Below are 20141 nucleotides of genomic sequence, written 5' to 3'. Positions count from 1 at the left end.
ATGTCATGTTACCACTGCCACATTCATTTAGTGCTGACCCTGGAGGAGCCAGGCAGCAGAAACAGGCTGTGTTGCCCCACTTTAAAAACAGAGGCATAGCTAATGTGACATGTCAAGAAAATGGGGCTTTATTGGTATCGGCAGCCTTGGGATTTCTGGTGTGGCAGCCACCTCAGTATCACTACCCTGATCTAGAATTAACAGACAGATCTGGCAGATCTGAAGGACTCCTCTAGTAGATACCAGTCCAGATCCTACTAATCAGACCTGATTATGGCTGTAAAACCTTAGATCTGATCTCTGCATTTACCCAGCTTGAGATGACCCCAAAGGTGCATGAGCCAGCTTCCTCACAGGTCAAGTGTATAAGTTTCAAAGTCACACCTGGGCACACAGGAGACCTGAAGGCTAGAAGTTGTGATCAGATCATCTAGTCTGGCCTCCAGTTGTAATACAGACTGTAAGATTTAATTTAGAGTTACTCCTTGCACTGAGCTCAATCTTTCGAGTTTGATGAAAACAGATCTTCCAGAAGCATTTCCCCATTTGATGCAAGTACATCATGGGGTGGAAGATCCACCACTGGAGGCTGGTTCTAGTTGCTTCTAGGACTCTTTGAAGAATAGCTTTAGCCAATGTCTTATATTTTTAAGTCCAACTACTTCCCCTGTTATTGCAGTGGCAATGAGGCTATGTGCTATGGCAATGGGGGCCAAACTTTTTGGCAGATGTGCCAAAATGTAAGCTCCACACCCTCTGACTACCACTCTGATTCACTTCCCAGTCTTTTGCTCTGCTTTCTGTTCTCTGTCCTGTGCTCCCTATCCAAACTGTTGCTCTGCTTTATGCTTCCCAGCCCTCTGCTGTTGTGCTCCCTGGCCCCTCCATGATCTGCTATGCATCACACACAGAGGCTGCCCATGCCACTTGTGGCATGCATGCTACTAGTGGCCACCCCTGACATGTGGCATCTTATAGGGCGTTCTTGGTGTTTTAGGTATTGTGCCTGGTAGGTGTGTGAGAGGGCTTAAGTAGTGATTTGGGGAGGTTCTTGGGTTAACAATTGCCTGCAAATGCAGGGGACTGGACTTGCAGGACTAGAAGAGGCCTCTTAGGCCAATGTTCCTAAAAAGTATCAGTGCTAAATGCAAGACTGCCAATGGGGCAACCACCCAAGGTCATATGGATTCACCATCTGCTCCCCACTCATTCCCCAAGGCTTTCAAGGGCTTGCAGAAACAATTGGTGATGTAGTCTATCCGCCTGGCCTTAAAGATCTCAGCATGAAGATGCTCCCTGGCAGGTCCATTCATAGCATCTGACAAAGTAAGCTGCTGCTTATGAAAGCTCATGCCTCTTTGAATTAGTTTATGAAGTGCCACTCTGCCCTGCTTTCTGCCTGCCTGACTTCAGTCTAACATAGCTAGCTACCTCTCTGCTCAAGGCTATTGCTGGCTAGTAGCCATGCACTGACTCCCCTGAGCCACAGATAGAGCATACTCTCAGACCTTTTCTACATGTGGAGGAAGTATTCCCAGTTATACCAGTACAATTATACCAGTCAATTAAACTTTCACTGCAACTGCCTAGGCAGACTCTTTAATTCCAGGGATTCTTTTTAACTATTGATCCAAAGCAACATAAAAATAGGAACCTCCATATTAGAACAAGGTAATATCTACTGGTATAGGCTTAGAAGTATGCAGTGGCCCTGATATAGATACCTTTTCACTGGTACCACAAAAACAGTCCCTCCAAGCAAATGAATCCAGCCCAGTTTTGCTGGCCCAGATATGGATAACTTTTCACTGATACTGCAAAACCCGTTTCCAAGCAAATGAAGCTAGCCCAGGTTTGCTGGCACAGTCCCCCTCTACATACATATCTGATAAGTACCTAATTTGCTTAACTGCAAAACAAACTGCAGGTCCCAATCTGTTACCTACTTGCATTACAGCACAAAGCAGTTACCTGCATATCAAATGCACAGAGTGCCCAGCATCTTTTGGCCCAATTGTCTACTCTGCAATGTAACTACTCCTCTGAAAGGCACAGTAATTGGAACCAGACCTGGTGAAGAGGAAGCTGCTATCAAAGTGCTCCTCTCAGAGGCTTGAAAATAACTGAACCTGGTTTCAGGACTGCTGATAGCAAAACACTGACAGGGATTGAGAGGATTTATTCCAGTGGTTCTCAACCTTTTTAAACTCAAGACATCCCTTGGCAAATGCCAGCTCTTACTTTTTATTCATTGTTTGACTGTGGAAAAATAATAGCACATTTCTTCTGTTGCAAAGAACTCAGAAAGACCACAATGGGTCAGAGTGCTGGTAACGCTATGGATCCCTATTTGAAATCTCTGGGCTTATCTTGTGAGTCATGTTTGCATATCTCATAGTGCTAACATTGCATGGCGCCTTATAACACCCTTGAAAGGATCTCAAGGCACCCCAAGGTGCTGTGGCACTTGGTTATTCTGTATTAAAAGTACATACATCAGAAGTACATACATCAGATGAATACATGGTCCCAAAAATATGCAGTTGTGTGGCACGGACTACATAACAGCTGTCCTTATGGCAGCGTCAGTCAGGGACCATGACTCTTCAACCGTGGCCTGGCACAGATGCACTAGCAGAAGCACCTCCAGGGTAGAACTGACCTAATGGCATCCTCATAGGCAATTCTACCAGCATAGCTGTACTGGGTAAAATTAACATCTGAGCATATACCACTGAAACTCTCCCGTGCAGAGGGTTATACAACCCAGGGCCTGCGTTTCAGCACAGTGGGGTTCCTACAACAGGTCAGCTCCATAGCTCTCCCTCATGGCTTCTCCTTGGCAGGACGTTCTGAAAAACAGAACTAGTGTCCAGGTTTCAGAAAGTGGTTTTGTGATTCCTCCTTCCAAAATACAGAAAAAGGGCTGGTCTACAAGGGAGAGCTTGCAGGAAGGGGAGGGAATGCATAGGATTTGCCCTGGTTTCTGCCACTGGAGTAGCTGTATCCTCACAGACCCTTGGAGTTCATAAGATCCGCTCTGGGATAGCATCACTGGGTGGCAAATCTTCAGTATACACAAGGCCACAGGTGGGTGAGCACATTAACAGCTGTGGTCTCTGTTGGACAAACAGAGCTGACTCAGCGTTACTTTGCATTCCTAGGACCACATGGAGGTGGGAGTGGAGCTCTGCAGCCCTAGCGGAGGGGGAAACGCAGGCTCTTCCCCACCATATATTTCCATGACCATGAAGGTGGCAGGGGGAAGTACCCTGACCAAGTAGGTGGCTTTAAAATGGCTTTGTGTAGTGGAGGGTGTACCCTTGTCTGCTTGCAGACAGGACTCTGTACGAGAGCCTTGTAGTTAGCTTTCCACTGGCCAACTTCTAGCAGGAGGATATCCACTACGTGCTGACTTTATGGCTTGCTCCTGTGGCCATAAGGCTGAGGGCAAGCTAAACTTAGGGGCATCCGAACCCAAACCTCCAGGCTTGGGCCTGCACATAGGATACCTACCTGCCAACGGATTTGGAAATATCTGAAGCCCCAGGCTGAAAAGTCTGGGCTGGAGAATACTTGCCAGTAGTAGGGCCACATAAGGTTTTTGAATGATTCAAAGGATTCAGAACGGATCTGGCTAACTTGATCTGGGACACGAAAAATTTTACTTAAAAATAAAAAAATACAGAAAATATTTCAGTATCCCTCTGACGACCTCCTCTCCTGCTCCAGAACCTAATCTATCACCACCACAGCAGAATCCAAAGCCAAACAAACAAGTCCCTGTACTTCCACAGAGTTTATTTTTCATTCATAAATAAACCCACAGCCCCAGAGAGAACCAGCGGGGGGGGGAATCTAAAGGCTGGATGTTTTGTTTCATTTTGTTCCCCCAAAAGGCAAAGAGCGAGTGAGATGAATCAGATTCCTGCCAGGACAGCAGTTCCAGCTCCAAAACCTGCTGCTCCAAAATGTGCACTTGCATCATAATACCACCATAGCAAGTGTGGGGGATGGACATTAAATGCTTCACTTATGGATTTTGCGGAGGCTAAGAAGAGCTACAGACATTCACAGCCCATGACTCACTCTCATGGCTCCTGGCACCTAATGTACACTGCTCCCTGGGCCGCTGGGCGGCATGTCAGAAATGGTGGCAGGACTGGTTTCTACAGCCTGGCTCCAAACAGCATGTGCATTCTGCCAAACACTTTCTCTCACTGTTGCTGCATTTCCTTCACTAGAGACAAGAGTACCTTTTGAAAACACAACTCTGCATGCCCTAGAAGGGGAAACGGGTGGGGGTGTCACTAATTAGCCATGCTTAAAAATATGACCCACACCACATATAAAGCTGAAACCAAAAGCCACGCGAACGTTCCTGCCTCTGGCTACTTTTATCCCACCTTTCAAAGGATATAGCATGGGTGAAAGCTGCCAGACTAACATCCTTAGATTCTAGTTTTTTTACAGCAGTGCCTAGAGGTCCCATCAGAGACTAGAGCACCAAGGTGCCAGGCACTACATATACCAGAGAAAGAGACCATCTCTGCCCCAAGGAGCTGCCCATCTAACTAGACAAGACAATAGTCAGAGTGAAAGAAAGCAAGCATTGTTATCCTTAATTTCCAAACGGAAATGAGGCACAGAGGTTGTATGACTCTACCAAGGTGACCGAGGAAATGAGGCACAGAGGTTGTATGACTCTACCAAACCTCCCTGGACCCACAGCAAGAGGTACAAGATAAGTAGCATCATATTTCTCACACTTCTCCACTGGCTTGTCTCAACAATAAGCAATAGGTACCAGCTCAAAATCTGGGAAGTGAGTCTAGTTCCTTTGCTTATTCAGTCCTTGGTCTCTGGCTTGGAAGCTGGACTGGGTTTGAATGAATGGCTTACAGAATAAAAGCACCAGATCCCATTATTAACCCAGCACCCCTTCAGAAGGTATGTATGTTGCACATTTAAAGGGGTTTTGTGTAACAAGATAATGGATAAATGGCAGATCCCAGCCAAGTCAGCTGCTGAATCTTCATTTTTTTTGCAAATATCTAGTTGGTCTAATACAAGATACCACCGCTGCCATGAGTTTTGATTCCCATTGCTAGCAATGGATCCCAAAAGTTTCTGAAAGCCCTGCTATGATGTTACTTGGTGCCACATGGAGTTACTTAACTGCTTTACATACCGCAACAATAATGCTCTAGGAATTGAGGAGCCAAGAGGTCCAGGAAATTGTTCCGATTGCATCTTGGAGCATTCAAAGCCCTGGCACATACAAGGGTCTCTGCAGCATATGGATTCGTCTTCCTACTAACATCCCTCACAGGAGCTAATTATTTTCAAATGAGGCACCACCAAGCCTGTAAGTGACTAGTCTGAACTACCCTCATCATCAGGGAGACTCCTCCCCACCTTACACAAAATGACACATGCATTCTCTGCAAAGCAAGCCAGGCTTCCCATACAAAGAAGGAATGCAGCACTAGGGTGTAGCAGGACCCTGTAACACAACCTGACTGATCCATATTCCCTAGAGCCAGTCACACTCAGATTTTAAATGCCTCACAGACTAGAAAGGTTTCTGGAATTCTTCTTTTTGTCCCAGCCCAGCCCACCCTACTCCCGCAAACACATACCTGCCAGAGGGACTGTAGACTGAAATTCAGCAGCAGCACCTTTCTTGACTGTATGTGCCTTTCACCCAGAAATGCTTATGGCTGTGGAAGTGGGAGACTCCTCCCTAGCTTGCTCCTGCAGCCTTATGGATAAGGGCAAGTGAAACTTGGGGGCATCCGAAACCCCAAGACTCTGGACTTGGGCCTGCACGTAAGATGCCCGCCAAAGGATCTGGGAACGTCTAAAGGCTCAGGTGGGGTGGAGGATGTTTGCCGGTAGCAGGGCCACTTATGGTTCTGGAATTGATTTGCCCAATTTGGATTGAAACATGAAAAATTCTCTTAAAAATGCTCAAGGCTATTGGACCAACTCTGTAGCTAGGAGAGATTTAGATAAGTTTTTGGGCACAAGGTACCCACCCTCAGTTCTGAGGAACAGCTCAGGCAGCTAAAATGTGGAAGAATGGAGGGAATGGAAAGTATGGACTTTGCTACCTGGCTTCAGCACCAACAACAGATAAAAAAAGCAGCTAACAGGAGTCTCTGTTTGTTCCTATTTAGCATAGATACTGTTGCCAAGGTCAACCCAGAGGTCTGACTAACACCCCCCCCACCTCAGCTTTCATCTATTGCATTTCTCATTTCCTCCTTAACAGATTGGAATAGTGTCTCAGTGATTAGTGCACTCTTTAATCTTCTTGCTTCTCTCCCTGTACCATACCTTCCTCCCACCCCATATCACATCCCCCCTACAGGGACCCAGCTGGAGTGGAAAAGTGCCTCTCTCACAACTGCCACGTGCTTTTTGCATTCACAGCGCCTTGCACCCTACAGCTTACTGCATAATAAATCACAGGCTGTGTTTAATGAGGTGGATTGTGTTGCCAAGCGTGTGGTGCAGAACACCTGGTTTTTAGGTGTAAGAGGTGCCAGTAGGCCCCAATTCCCACAGGGCTCCTGTCACCAACCTCCACTGTGCATGTTACCCTACAGACAAAAATGCCCTATCAGATCAGAACACTGCTCCATTTAGTCCTCTATCATGTCGTGCACCAGGTGCAAGACATCAGCTGATGTGTATCCTGAATTATCTAAAAATCACTGAAAAAATGGGGCTGGAAAGGGCTGCAGGAGGTCATCTAACCCAGCCTTCAGGTCAAGGCAGCATCATCCGTGCCTAAACCACCCCCCATACAAGTGTCTATCTATGTCTCCAAAGAGCAGCACATTTATGTATCAGGGTATTCTCATCAGATAGCTAAAATGCAGCCACTTCTGGGGTAGGGCACAGATGCAGTGTTGCATGACTTTTTACAACAGGCAAGAAAAATCTTAGTTGCTGAACTGACAAGAGGGGAATTTAGGGTGAAAATGAATGGTGCTTAGCCATCTGGAACATGACTGGGGCACCAATATGTAGATCCTTACACCTGCATGAATCACTACAGGGCTTTTCATGATCACAGACCAGCTGCCTTTCCTTAGCTGTAATTTGTTGCGTAGCAGTCAGGACATGCAGTTATTATGACTGATCAAAATAGCTTCCTCTGCATGTCAGGCTGCTGAGATCATGAGCAGAAGAGCCCAAAAGGCTGGCTGGTCAGAGCAGGTTCCTGGCAGGGATGTAGACACCAGAAGGGCACAGGAAGAGGACACTGTCAATGATGTTCCTAATATAGTGCTGACACTTGTAAACAGGGCTGGATAGGATCACAGTTAGTGCCAGAGGGGATACAGCAATAAGGGCCTCACTGCAGTCTGTTAAGGCATGGCTTTAGATCCCTAGTTCCTGTGGGTCTTTCCCTACCAACTGCTAATATGACCTACTGTAGCATATTTCTCCACAAAGGGGAAAGGACCCTGCCTGGGTGGGGGCTTTATAACTGACCTGCAGATTTCCATCCCTAGAGAAGGCAGGGGAAGCCTGGACAAAATAGATGTTGCTGGGCTTCTTCTGGCTTTGTCACATCATTAAGTTGGGGCAGGGAAACATAATGAGCCATGAGAGAAAATTACGGTGAGTCCAACAGCTGACAGAGCTTTGGGGGCGAGTGGAGATCCACTCTCAGCCCACAGGACATCAAGATTTTCAAAAGCATCAGGACTGACCGGCTAGCATAGTGGGAGCCTAGGGGGATGGCTGAGGTTAGACAGGAAGGAAGGGTATGACTTTTGGATGCAGCCAGCCATCTTACCTCAATTGCTTCCCTAACCTGACTTGCTAGAGCAGGGGTATCCAACCTTTTTGAATGTGGGGCCAGATCACAAACTTTTTATCACCCAGTGGGCCCATATTCAAAGACCTCACAGGAAGTAGTGTCACATCAGGAAGTGATGTCATGTGACCTTTGACACCAATGAAGTTGCAGGAAGTGACAATGAAATGGGTCTGGAAATGTGCCTAGGGAAGTTGTGGTTGGATTAGATTAGGGCTGCCCAGTTGACTACCTGCAGGCCACATGTGGCCCACAAAGGACCAGGATGTTGCCCACAGTCTACATGGGGTCTGCAAGCAGTTAATTTATAAGGGCATGGGCCTCTCCCACTGCTGTGCAAAGGCGAAAGGCCTGTGGGGGGGAGGTGGGGAGGAGTGGTCCATGTCCTGCAAATGTAGCCTGCATGGCTGAGGATGGGGGTCTGCATGCTGCTGGAGCAGCCCGTGCAGTGAGGGGGTCCTAGGGGCCCACCTCCACAGCATGCAGCTTGTGCAACACATGCTGGTGTCATCTGGGGCCCACAGCCTCACCAGTTCAGATCAGGAAGTAGAGCGCCTCTGGGCCGGGCTCTTCCTGCCTCCTGCCCAGCCTGGCTCCAGCTCCAGCAACCACACGCTCCATAGCCCTGGCCCAGCCCTGAGGCGCCCCCAGCTCCACACAAGAACTTACTTCATACCTCCATACACCATGCATGCAGGCAGGGCACGGGCCATGCTGCAGCTCCCCCAACCACGTGCCAGGGCAAGGGGCAGAGCCAGAGAAGAAGCTGCACGTGCTGTCTCCAGCTCGTCCAGTCAGGTGCAGCTGGGGCAGCCCTGTGCCACGCAGCCCTCACTGATGAGCCTGGCCCCGCAGGGGTAAGCAGCTCCCCTCCCCTTGCTGCCGGCTGGCTCACCTCACCTTGCCGCCAGCTCTGCACTCCATGGTGGCGGCTCCGTGCTCAGCAGCGGCGCCACCGCAGGCCAGGTAAAATGGCTTGGCGGGCCGCATGGCAGCCTGCGGGCCGTATGTTGGACAAGCCTGTGCTAAAGTATGTGTTCCAGATGCAAGAGCAACTGGAAGTATCTGGGCAGAGAGATTTGAAGCAGACTTAGAGAGCAGAAGGCCACTGGCCCATAACACAGTTGCAGAGGGGGAAGAGATTAGGAGGAGTCCTTTTCAGGGCAACGGCTGCAGACAGCATCGTGGGGGACATGTAAGCACAGTTCTTTTCCCATTTGATTTCAACGACTGGCACAATTACCCTTCTGATTCTGGATGCCAGCTATGGGAAGAGCCACATCACAAGTCCAATGGCCTCTACCGCCTACTACAATGCATCTTGTATAAACTCACATACCAGTGGGCCTTGGGGCACTGTGCGGAGACATGACCACAGCTGGATGACAAATGAGGAAGCGCCAATGAGTCATACACACACACACACACACACACACCTGGCAGGTCGGCCTGTTATCCATTAACGAAATCATGCATGGGAGCTAGAAGTGTCAACAGCAAATCTGCTAGAGTTTCAAAGCAACACAAAACACCCACTCACTGCACTACGTAGAGGACATTTCAGGAAAACTACACCCAAAGCTTGTGGAAGCAATTGTTGACTTGTTTTAGGTGCCTCAATTTCAGGACACCCACAAGGGGACCGACTTTGAGAGCGAAAGCATGCATGGTTACTAAGTGTATCACGTACACACAGAGCACACAGCTACCTCAGTCAAGCTGCAATTATTATTTATTATTAGCAGTGAATAATCCAACACGACTCTTGGAAGGCCCCCAAGGGGATCATATTAGCGCTACAACAGCCACCCACGACTAACACTCTCACGCTGCAAAGAAAGATGGCAGTTTCTCCACCCACATACCAAAGAATCCTTCACACCCTTCAGGGCAAACCAAAGGCAGCTCTGCCAAAAACTTCCCTTGCAGAGCCAAGGTTTTAGACTGCATGTGCCTTAGTTTCAAGAGGCAAAGCTGAGTATCAACATAGCATGAGGTGGGAGTAGGGCAACTCAGCTCAGGCTCTGAAAGTCATTTCTAGTAGGTGAAAGTGGGTGCACATACACACACAGCCGGTTGTGCCAGCAAAGGTCACCACCACTACTCTGATCAAAAGAACAGGGCTGGTTGGCAATCATGACTGATTCAAGACAGCTGTACTTTAAATCATGCTGCACTTTAAATCAATGAAACATCACTTCATTGGATGCCACACTGCAAGCGGTGCATGTAGCATGGCTGCCATTCATGAATATAACAGTGGTGCTGCCTGAGAACCACTGTGGAGGCCAGGACAAGATTTCTGTCACTCTAATCCTTCCTCTCGCACTGCAGCAGTTACAGCCGAACTGTTCTATCTGCCTCACATTCCCCGCCTATGAAGCTGGGACAATACCTCTCTCTCTCTCTCTCACTGCAGGGATTCTGGGAAGTTGAAATATTTGTGGATTGCTTAGATATCATAAGGGACAAATGCTGCGCATAAGATGCCCATACAGTGGTTTCTTTACCCCTGGGAAGACAGGCTGGACCTATGCTAATTTTGTTTTGCCCCATCAGTGCACTGTAGGCTATGCAGATGTGAAGGAGACCATTAAAACAAGCATTTCTGAACTAAAACAGACTTCCCTTTTGAGAAAGTTCTTAACACCAAGGGAAAAGGGAGACCTTAGTGCCTACAGCAGGAGGCAAAGCTAGCAAGGGAAGGGAAGGATTGGGATCTAACTGAACTAAGTAGAGCAAGAGTGAGTGAATGCCTTTCACAAAAGGCTTGAGAACACAATGGAGAGCTCTGGATAAAAGCTATTGTAGGTGACAAGTTATCTTAAACAAACTAAAAGAAATAGTACAACCCATTTACTTCTTGAGATCAGTCTTCAGCAAAGGCTCAGCTGACTGTGTATCAGGCCTTGAGGGTAAAAATTATCACCGCCACTCTGAGTCAAAAACTCTTCTGGTCTTACCCCTTCTTGCCTTTCAAGCCTGTGGGGCACGAACCAATACACATGGCACTAAAACACATTGGTGTCTCGAGCAGACTACACTGTCAGTCAAGATGTAGCAAAGGATGCAAAGGCTTCATGTCAGGAAGCAAAGGACACTGGACTGGAACCAAAGGAAAGCATGGTGGTGTCAGAGAGTCCTTGTGGCTACCATGCCTGCTTAGCTTTCCCAGTCACAGCAGAATCTTTCGTCACAAACCAATGGGTTCAACAGGGTCCACTGATATAACTTCCCTCTTCTGCCAAAACCACTGGGTGAAATCAAATCTAAAACCTGTCCTTTACAAGACAGATTGTAAATTCTTACCCCTCAAAAAAATCTGTGAACTTCTATTAATTTGACAAACTAAAGTAGATTTTAAGATCAGTCTTGGTCCACAAAACTAGCACCCAATCTGTCCTGAATTACCCTTAATGGCCCACGGCAACAGACATACCACTAGTGTTGCACTGCCACTCAGTAGTCCTACCTAGGATCATGGACACGTGGCATGTGGTCCAGACCTTCTCTTCACCACAAACCAGACATCTCAGCAGCAAGTTGTTATGCCCCCTTCATCATAAGCAGGTGTTTTGTGGGACTGAAGACGTCCAATCTTAATGTTGATGGGATAAGTAAAAACACCTTTTTGTTTTACTATTATCAAGATGTCTTGTCACAGTGACGGCCTCTTAGAACTTAAATTCATACAAATACCATAGATCTTAGAAGACAGTTTCTGATAGTAGGGTCGCAGAAGGATTTTTTGATAAAACGGCTGCCATCTCTAACAGCACCACCTCTGGAACACCGCTTTCATGAACCCCTTTTGTCCTAAAAGGGGTTCATGAAAATTTGTGAAATCCCAGAACCAAAAAAACTTGGAATAGGGTAAGGTAAAGAGTTTCATAAGACACCCTGAGCGTTCATCATCAAAAACATACAACCCTCTATATTAAGCTGGATTTCTTATCAAGAGCAGCTTCTGTGATCAAGACATTCTGAAGACGGATAATCCTCTTCATTAGATGCCATGGAACAAAGGCTGCTGGATAAAAACTATGCATGTCGAGCAACACTGCGACGTTACAGTAATCTTCAGCCAGGGCTGCTCTTACCCAGTTTCGAAGTGGGAAGCAGGGAGTAGTGCAAAGATAAAAAGAATAACAGGACATAACAGGGTGAATTCATTCTTCGCTCAGCCCAGAGCTCTCTACAAAGATTTCACCTATTAGCCTGCCAACCAAATCTTTTTTCTATAGAAGGGAACCTTTAACAAACAACAGAAAGAGTGCTATTCAGCAAAATCAAAGGAATACTCACAGTCCCTCTGTTGAGGCGGAGTTTAGACAAACCTTGAAATTCCAAGTGAAGTGGGAAGCCACCTCGACATGTGCAAAAATAGAGTGTAGGCCAGTTTTAGAAAGCCAACTCATGCTGATCTTGTGATTATGCTTCTGGAGCCCTCAGGAGATTGCAAGTATGTGAGATCTTGAGCTAGTTCCTTAATTGCTTTCTGCCTCCAATCATCACCTCTAAGAATGGCACAGCATAGGCCAGTATTTCTCAACCTGTGGGTCGCGACCCAAGTGGGTTGCAAGAATATTTTGAAAGGGTCCCAAACAAACTTTAAAAATGGATAAACAGACTTTAAAAATGCAGAAAAACACGGGAAACTGTGGCTTTTCCCTTGCAAGCTAGCACAGTTACAGCCTGCAAGGGGCTGATTGGGGCCCCCCTGCCCCTACGTTGGGGGGCTGGGGGCAAGGGGGCTGGAGTGAGGGACACTGGGTCAGGACTGGCTATTGATGTTTACAAATGGATTCTGTTACAAAAAAGATTGAGGATCACTGACCTAGGCCACATAAGAGCCTAGAGAGAAATTGGGCTTTTCTACTCCACTGATGTAAGACATACAACCACCCAGCTGACACTTGGCCAAAGGGCTTTGCAAAGCACTGCCTCTCCCTGCATCTCTTCTCCCCTTCACCACCCTCAAATATGCCATTTTTCCTTCCACCTCTCTGCCTTGCTGTCTCCTTATCAATCATGAAGCTGAAGTTGGTTCCTTATCCTCAGTTATTCCTGGTCTCCATATCACACCCCATACCTTCTCCCTTCATCTGGTTCCTACAACACCCACCCCCCTGCCACTGACACTCTCTGCAAGACACCTTGCTATTTCCCTTTAGGTCTCTTCTTTGACCTCCCCCTCCCTCCCACTAACAACCACCCTCTCTGGCTCCTGTGCCTCACAGGCTCCTAATGATATAGGTATGCAGTGCAACCTGCTCCCAGCCCTTACTGCTATGAGGCCTTGGTCTGGGGCTAGAAAGAAAAGGTCCTGCTTCTCAACAAATAAAAGGTGATGCCATGTTCCCATAGATCCCCACTAGTATCAGAGAGGACCCCCTCCCCCACAGGAAAAAAATTGATTTGGTTGGAGGTGGAGGGCCTTTGACTACAAGCTCTTCCAGGCAGGGGCCTTTTCTGATGCACTGAGATCCAAACACACTTTTTTAAAGTTCTGGTTTCTCAAGAACATCACAAATGCTGCCTGGCAATGATCCCCGGCCTTCTCAAAGGCACCACCTCAGTGCTGTTCAGGATATGACCTGTACTAAGCTGGGAAGTATTATTTCTAGAAAAAAAAATTTTTGTTGCAATTTCTCAGTTGGTCTAATAAAAGGTATCATTTTGGAACCAAGGGTTGTAGATGTTTGCATTTCTTCTAAGCAGGGAAGCAAACTTTTTGGGAGAGATCGATTCGCAGGCAGAGGGGGCTCATGTCTCAACTTTCGCAACTCAAAAGCTGGAGACTAATGCAGCGTCAGCCCAAACCCAAGTGGTTTTGCATTTCTTTGCATCCCTTCCCAAAAGCCAAAAGAAAAACCTGGGGCCAAGCCAGCAATTTGGGGGGGGGGGGGGGGCTGTTGGGGGAAGAAGGGAAGAGTTTCAGCCCCCCTCCCCCTCACACACACACATTCACTCCACATCTAAACAAGAGACAAGGTGGGTGGCAGGGTCATGCCTACAGCACAGCAACCAGCTTCTCCCTACAGATGCCCCCATCCCTAACACGGGGCAACCCCCTGCTGTCTGCCCCACCAACCTCAGGCCCATCCAACCTCCCCTACAAAGTCCAGGGCTGTGGGGGAGGAGGGGAGGGCTTCCTTTGTTGCTGCTGCTGCTCCAGGTGGGCTTCCTCCCTCCCCACACACACACACACAAGAGGATCAGGGGGTTCCTGGCACCGCTCTTTACCTTTTCCAAGCAATCCGGGTGCCAAGGAAGGGCTGGAGCAGGGCAGAGCAGTACCAAGCCTCTTACCCTGCGAGCTGCAGCGAAAGTGAAAACAGCCCTAGAGCCCAGCTCTGCAGCCGCCTCTCCAAACCCCTCCCCATCCCCAGCTCCGTCGTGTTTAACTGTTTGAATCAACTCAGATCCAGAGACGCCTAGTGGGAGATGATGACTATTACCCCCAGCCTCAGCCAGGCACACACAGACCTAGGGGGCTGCTTTCAGAGCAGAGCAGTGGTTCTCCTCTTTCCAGCTTCAGCTCCCTCTGTGCAAAAATGAAGTTGATTTCCTACTTATGGGGACTTCTTACCATCTTGAACTTTGCCTGAGCCTGACAAAGGGCGTGTGAGTCCGAAAGCTTGCAGAAAAATAGAAAATAGCTTGCAGAACATGCAGAACATGCAAACAAGGTTCTTTGGGTGAATCTGACATCTTTTATTAGACCAACTTAAATAGTTGGGGGGGGCGGGGGGGAACGTTGACAAGCTTTCACAAGTTTTTTTTTTCCAACTATTTAAGTTGGTCTAATAAAAGATGTCAGATTCACCCAAAGAACCTTGTCTGCCTATGTCCTTAAACCAACACGGCCACAACCTACACCTCTGCAGGGAAAAAAAAATAATTTTTTTTTGCAATTTCTCAGTTGGTCTAATAAAAGGTATCATGTCTGAACCAGGAGTTCTAGAGCTCTGCATTTCTTTATAGACTCAACGCATCCATCCCCTCAATCATTTTTCTGAAAGTAGTGGCACCTCATTAAAAAAAAGAATAATAATAACTACAGAAAAATAATAAGGCAGACAAGGTTCTTCGGTATCCTTTATTAGGGGTATAAGTTGCCTGATGAAGGGTGTTTGTGCCCGCAAGCTTGCTAGGAAGAATGTTTCCAACTATTTGAGTTGGTCTAATAAAAGGTATTGGATTTACCCAATGACCCTTGTCTGCCTATATCTTTTATTAGGTTTCCAGACTGTAGCCATATTGGTCTAGAGTCTAGACTAGAGGCAAAAAGAATCAGGACTCACAGTAGAGGCGATATCTTTTATTAAACTACCTAGATGTTTGCAAAAAAAATCTTTAATTGCAAGCTTTCAGGCACAAGCACCCTTCTTCAGGCATAGAAGAAAAGATTGGGAAAGTTCTCCTGGGTAGAAATTAAAGTTTCAACCCCACACACAAGTTTCTTTTATTTCTACCTAGGATAACTTTTCCAGTCTTTTTTCCTATGCCTGAAGAAGGGCGCTTATGCCTTAAAGCTTGCAATCAGAGCATTTTTTTTTTTGCAAACATCTAGTTGGTCTAATAAAAGATATCACCTTTACCACGAGGTCTGATATCTTTTATTAAACTAACTCAATAGTTGGAAAAAATGTTCTTTGCAAGCCTTTGGGCACAAACACCCTTCTTCAGCCATACGGAGAGTCTGGTGGTGTTTCGCATTATCCTGGATTGAACAGAAGCCAATATGCACTCTCCCTATGCCTGACGAAGGGTGCTTGTGCCCAAAAGCTTGCAAAGAACAATTCTTCCAACTGTTCAGTTGGTCTAATAAAAGATGTCACATTTACGCAAAGAATCTTGGCTGCCTACGTCCTTAGCCCAACACAGCTATAACCAACAACCCAGAAAAATGATAAAGCATTCATCGGCGGCAAAGAACTCCAGCAGACCACAACCAGGCAAAATGGTTTTGACCCTCTGGATTCCTATTTGAAGTAGCTGGGTTTATCTTGAGAATCGAGTGCAAGTGTTTGCACACCTAACAGTGATCATACTGAAAATAACCCTTAAAAGGATCTCTCAGTTGAGAATTACTGCAATAGAGTGAAGGATAATGTCAGTCCCCAACCCTTCACTTCTTACAGTACCTTCCCCTTTACAGAATATAACACTCTGATGCATTGCTAAATTCTCTTTATATATAGAGAGCCACCTCTATATTAAATAAGACAGAGGTGGCCAACCTGCAGCACACATGCCACAAGTGGCATGGGAAGCCTCTGTATGGCATGCAGCTGGGAAGCATCACAGTAGCAGATAGAGCACAAAGCAGAGCAGCAGAAGGTACAGAGGAAGGGGATCAGAGTGTCACAGGGCTAATTTGAGGCACAGCTGCTGAAAAAAATTGGCTCCTAATTGAAATAAGATAATATAGCATAAGCATTTTTTAAGGCCTAGGGAAACTGCTGTCCTTGGAAAGTTACTGGATACTAAAAATAAACCCCAGAGGAAAGGCCACAAAAACACACATTTTTCCTTCTCCCTCCTCATTTCTCTCAATTCCCAAGTTGCCAAGACTTTATTTCCTTAAAAAAACAAACAAAAAGCATTTAATGTTTAACCCTCACATTCCATGAAAACTTCACCAAAAAGGCAACCTGATGCAGACATCCTGGAATGCAAAATGGACCTTGCCTTCCTCATATCCTTAACAGCTCTGCCATTTGAGTTCTCATTCCTTTAAGAGGGAGGGTCTCCTGCTCTGTCCATTTTACTAGGAGTAAAAGGCTAATTTTGTCCCTTTGATGCCATAGATGCCACTTGTTCATTAACCAAGCCCAGGGAGATTTTCATGCCCCGTGGAAGAGAAGCCAAGCTCAAGGACATTAAGGAGGGAGGCAGCAATGCAGTCACATGCATCTGGGCAGCCTCTCCCTTTACTGACTCTCAAGGGTGAAGCTTGGAAGAGTCCCACCACAAGCTGTAGCAAAACCCCCAGTTTTGGTTGTTTTGGGGTTGGTTTCCTTTTTTTTTTTTTTTTAACTTAAAAATAATTCCCTCCCTTCTCCAACCATTTCTGACTTTCTCTTTACCCTCTCTATTCCTTATAAGTAGTTGTGATAAGTCATAGTTGTGAACATAGGATAAGCTCTCCATTACTGTAACAAGCCCCTTTTATATTGTCCATGTATCATTGTAAATAGTGCCATTATTTTGGTATTGATTTTTATTGATTTATATTATATTCCTATTATATTTGTATTCATTTTTACTGTTTTATATTGATATTGTATCATTTAGGCCTGTTTATATGTAAGTTAGCCAAAGTAATGTTAAGTCTCCATCTCCTCTTGTCAAGTCTCCATTTTGTGTCCCCTGCCTGGGCACACCCTATTGAATTGTGTTTTAACTGTGACTCCTACCACACCTCCCATGTAAATTGGTTCCTGGGTGAATGAGAGTGCTTGGGACATAATGGTAGCAGGCCTAAAAATAGCTCCTACTGAATAACCGTACCATCAACTTAATGACCGGACCATCAGCTTAACAACCCTACAACTGCCTTGCATTGACTCTTCTTGAAACCACAGGGCAGAGGGGGCACCTGGCAGGTCAAAGGGGGCAACTGCCCCAGGTGCCAACTTGGGGTAGGGAGGCAGGAGGCAAAAAAGAAAGAAAGAAAGAAAGAAACAAAAAGAAAAAAAAGCAGCTACTACTGGCAGCTGCATAAATGCAGTCATGACAGCTGGAAGTCACCTCTGCTTCTGTGAACCACAGACCTACTCCCAGAACCAGAGACAAAACCCAATATTTGAAAGACCCTCCAAGAAACAACGAACAGAAAAGAAACCAGCAGCTCCACCATTGTATCCCACCGGACAATGAGGACATGAAACTACATGTCCTCATCTGAGCAGGACTGGCCCTTGCCTGGGCATGTCCTCCCCATTAGAGTCACAGGTAGCCCACCTCTATGAAGGGGTGGTAGAGTGTGACCTCCTTTGGATGCCTTCTCCATCCAGACCAGCACTACACCATGCCACCTATCCATCCAGAGGTCCTGCCAGCGAACCCCCTCTGCACAACACCTTGCTGGAGAAGACCATGATTAGCCATCAACAATCGACTCAGCCTGGATAGGTATCTATCACCTGCATCGCCCCTCCAAACAAGGGACCTGAGCTGTTTCTATACCCCTTGATCTCAATGCCTCTACTAAGCAGTTTCTCCCCTGCTACTATTGCGTAAGTACGTGAGCCTAACTGTGTGTGCAGGAACCAATAATTTATAATCCAAATATTATGTTACCCCTTTTCTGTCTAATAAAACTGTTATTTGGAACCCTGAGTTGGGTTCTGTCTTACTGCAGTCCTGGCCCTGCTTCAATCTCTGCTCCATGCCCCTCTGATCTTCGTCCCGTCTCTCTCTCTCACCTCCATCCCTACTCTCTCTCTCTGCCGCCTCCAACACTCCCATTTCCCTGCTGCCTCTGATCTCCATCCCAGCCTCTCTGTTGCCTTAGCCCCCAGCCTCTCTGCTGTCTCAGCCCCTGGCTTCCCTCCTGTCCCAGCTCCTCACCCTGCTCCTGGCTCCATTCCCCACTCTGCTCCTGGAATCTCTCCTAGTCACCAAGCATCTCAAGCACCAACATGCAGCTGCCCAAGTGTGTGTTTGTGTATGGATGTGTGTGCAGACCAACAATTTTCATATGAATATTTTGTGTATATAATTCTGTGTCACGCCCTCCTGCCTAACAGCGTGATATTGAGATCCCAAGCATTGATCTGGCACGTGTCAAGTCAACAAAGATATTACTCTACTGTGTCTCACAGACCCTATCCTGATATAATACAAGCGAGTAACTCAATACGCAAGAGGACTGTAGATACCAAAGAGACAAGCAGCTTCACAGCTTCTGCCAAAAGCTGCTCCCATGTGAAGGCCCAGTGAAGTCAGCTGGATTTGCCCCAGGCCTGGCATCTTTGGAGAACAAGATATTCCCTCCCAAAAGAAATCCACACAAGATACCACACCTGCATTAGCTTGGCATTAAGGCAGAAGTTTCTACTGACATCAGACAGCCAGTTCACCCTTCTTACCTCCAGGCACTGACTGCCAAACAACTGTTAGTAGAGACGTAAGCAAATCTGTCAATTGCTCAATCCCAATAAAACAGAGCAAATTAATACAACTCATGCAAGGACAGAGTACATTTTGCAAGCAGGTCCCATACATTCTGACAGCTGTCTTCAAAACAAAGGCCTTGATCTTCCAAGCTATTTTGTGAAGATTGCATGAACTTGCCCACATAAGCTGACTTTACAAATTGCCTTTCCTCACATACAACCAGTGCTGCCTGCTCTGGTGATTTTAGCATGAGCTGCACAACTGGGTGCTTCTCTTAAAGCCCCAGCTGTAGGAGTCATGGGAGTTAAATAAGATCCCTCTTGGCTACGGATAAAAGCTTTGAGAGATTAGTTGAAGGTACTAGGCAAGCCAAAAACACAGGAGGTAAATACTCCCAGCCTTGAAGTACTGTATATTAATAGTCTCATACAGTTAGGGTGGGGGTCTGATGCAGAGTATCTGGAAGTCTGGGGTTGCCTGTATTTGGGCAAGTGCTGTCACATCAGGCTTCATTTAGCCAATAACAAGCATTGTTATATTAGATGTCATTTAGCCAATAATTTATGGCAGGGCTGTCCACATTGGTGCCCACAGGCCACATGCAGCCCCTGGGCTCTTGGCCCACATATAACCCCCCATCTTGTTCTTGCTGCTGCCACCAGAGTTTCCATGCTCCCCTCCCTCCTTCAGTTTCTGCTGCCTGCCCCCACCCCGGGGGCAGGAGAGATAGCACAGCCCAAAGGGCTGAGAGAGCCCATGGCCAGAGGGCTCAGAGGAACCTAGGGACCCTGTGCAGACACATGGTGGGGCTACGTAGCAGTATAGGGAGCCCGCGCAGCACACTGGGGACCCCTGTGCTGTGGCAAATCAGGGTTTCCTATGGTATGGTGAGGGAGGGGTCATGCATTGCATCAGGTCTTAGGGCCCTGAGTGGGGGAGGTCCTGCAAGGGTCAAGGGCCCCCACAGTGCAATGGGGAAGGCTCTCATGGTGCAGTGGCAGGTGGGGGGGAGGTACACATGTGGTGCTGTGCATAGCCTGGGCAACTGCAGCCCCATGTCACTCAGAAGTTGGACTGCCCTGACTTATGGCATTCAGCACCTCCACATCCCACCTACCTACTAATATTGCATGGCCATAAGGCATGTACTTCTTCAGCCTCCAGATTTCAGCGC

At 47.0% G+C, this 20141-nt stretch overlaps 1 protein-coding gene across 1 annotated transcript in view; it reads right to left on the bottom strand.

Annotated features, from left to right (window-relative positions):
- CD151 (CD151 molecule (Raph blood group)) overlaps nt 1-14230 on the bottom strand; it is a 59791-nt gene extending 45561 nt beyond the window's left edge. The window contains exon 1 of the mRNA XM_090032426.1: nt 14084-14230. The gene's annotated coding sequence lies outside the window, so the exon portion shown is untranslated. The remainder of the gene's footprint in view (nt 1-14083) is intronic.
- Between the last annotated feature and the right edge of the window lie 5911 nt (nt 14231-20141).

The sequence above is a fragment of the Crocodylus siamensis genome, chromosome 2 (genome assembly GCF_052110815.1).
Source record: "Crocodylus siamensis isolate JL-2025a chromosome 2, ASM5211081v1, whole genome shotgun sequence".
Lineage (NCBI taxonomy): Eukaryota > Metazoa > Chordata > Crocodylia > Crocodylidae > Crocodylus > Crocodylus siamensis.
The sequence above is the reverse complement of the archived record's forward strand: the minus strand, read 5'-3'. Positions and strand labels throughout refer to the sequence as shown.